General features: G+C 47.3%; 1 protein-coding gene across 6 annotated transcripts in view; it reads left to right on the top strand.

Annotated features, from left to right (window-relative positions):
- The window catches only part of LOC103393877 (sodium/potassium-transporting ATPase subunit alpha-3), a 36,821-nt gene that overhangs the window by 25,337 nt on the left and 9,486 nt on the right, over positions 1 to 1,998 (top strand). For 2 of the 6 annotated variants that reach the window (XM_025064919.1, XM_025064914.1), the window contains exons 27-29: positions 352 to 490; positions 618 to 856; positions 1,138 to 1,962. The gene's annotated coding sequence lies outside the window, so the exon portion shown is untranslated. The remainder of the gene's footprint in view (positions 1 to 351; positions 491 to 617; positions 857 to 1,137; positions 1,963 to 1,998) is intronic. The other 4 variants (XM_025064918.1, XM_025064916.1, XM_025064915.1 and 1 more) reach the window with 4 other exon arrangements.

Here is a 1,998-nt window from a genome sequence, read left to right as displayed (position 1 = left end):
TGTGTGTGTGTGTGTGTGTGTGTGTGTGTGTGTGTGTAACTTTGAAATCACAGATTTTAGAGTTGATGTTTTAACAGCTTTGTCGTGGAGTGTCCTTCACTCTGGTTGAATGGAGTCAGGAATCTGGACGTACAATATCTTATCACCATACTGTGAAATACTGTGATACTAACTAGAGAAGAAAGAAAAGAACAAGAACATGAACCAACACCAGGAATATTGGACTGGGAGTTGGGGAGAAAATATAAAACAAACAAAAAAAATCCCGGTATCAAAAAAACCACATATCACAATATTTCAGTGTATGGATATATATATATATATATATATATATAATTTTTTTTCTTACAGCCGTACTCACCACAGAGCTCCGCCACGATGATTCCTGTCGACACACGGTACAAGAAGATGCTGTGGAGGACAGAAGAAGAAGAAGAAGATGATGATGAAGGAGGAAGAGGAGGAGGAGGAGACCAGGTGATGTCAGGTGGTTTGTGTTTGGTTATATCACAGATGAATCAGCTGTTGGTTTTTATCCACGCAGTAGTTTTTACGTTTCACATTCACGTCTGATTTGTCCTTGTTCATATTTATCAGAAATGTTTGTCATCATCTAGAACAGCAGAAAAGTCAGTGACTTCACGGTGGTCCAGACCAGGGTGACCGTGAAGAAGGCCAGCAGGGAATTATCGAAGCCGGCGTCGGAGGACTTCGAATTGAAAACGCTGCAGTTCGGACATCTGTCCACGGGGCGTCGCTGTTGCCGCAGCCATCTGAGCCAGGAGCTGCGTGAACAAGAGGAATGTGACAAACGCGGAACCAGCAGTGGTCTGTCGTGGCTGCCCACGGACCAGAAGTAAATAATTCAAACAGAACAGACGGCTGGGGTTTTTATTTTTTTTATCCCTTTTAAGAAAAGTCACAGAAATACAGTCAGGTGGTGCAGGAAAGTAAATCAAACGCACCTACGTGACCGTGTTGTGCTGCGTTCACGTACCTGGGGTAATGATTTCCATCTCAGTTCTGGGTTACAGATTATATTTTTCATTCACCAGTTTATTATATAAAAAATATAAAATAAAAATCCACGATTGAATTTTCTGGAAACAAAACTCACTGATTTGTTTCTTCTCTCAGGTCATCATTTCCTTATTACACCTACGTTCCGTCCACGGGGCAAACAGGGAGCAAAGGTGGTGAGAGGGAGCGGTACAGTACGGTACAGGAGAAACTGGAGGATTCTGGGAAGTCCTGATGAAGTCCTGGTCCTCCCCCCGACCCCTGCTGACCTCTGACCCTCTTCTCCAGCCTCCTGTTGTTCAGAAGCTTCAGGATCAGACCATGTCCTCCAACACTTGACCTCCTCGTCAGAAGGAGCTCAACCCGCTGACCCCCCGTGACCGTCAACCTGCGGAAGTGATGATGTCACTTCATCAAGATGGTTCCAACATTTTAGTTCCACCTCCACAGCACAGTCACGGTCAGTGAAGTGGCCCTAGTGGAGCACGTCCTCGTCCACGTCCTCGTCCATGTCCACGTCCACGTCCTCGTCGTTTCTGTCCTCAGACGGAAACAAATATAGAAATGAAAATGATTGTCTTACTCCTCCAGCCGTAGCTCTGGCTCCTGAGTGGGGTTCCCCCCCCCCCCCCCCTCTTAAGAGTCCGTCTATATCCCAGTTTTCGGTCAGGATGACCTTTGACCTCACTTCCCCGTTAGCTGCTGCGGAGCGTCTTCTGTTGTGAATTCATGGAAGCACTTCTACAGAACAGCGTGTTCCTTGAGCTACCGTTGCCTTCCCATCAGCCCCGGCTCACCTGCCGTTGCACTCTGACCTCTGGCTTCGTCCACGGAATCTTTCTGGACCTCAGTCTGGAAATCCAGGTCCACGAACCGTAGGAATGGAAGGAACTCTCCATGGTGCTGAAGTCTGAGGACGGACGTCATCGTCAGAGGCTGAGGGTGAGACAGAGGGTGAGACAGAGGGTGAGACAGAGG

The sequence above is a fragment of the Cynoglossus semilaevis genome, chromosome 18, assembly GCF_000523025.1.
Source record: "Cynoglossus semilaevis isolate Cse_v1.0 chromosome 18, Cse_v1.0, whole genome shotgun sequence".
NCBI lineage: Eukaryota > Metazoa > Chordata > Actinopteri > Pleuronectiformes > Cynoglossidae > Cynoglossus > Cynoglossus semilaevis.
This window is presented reverse-complemented; position numbering and strand designations above follow the sequence as displayed.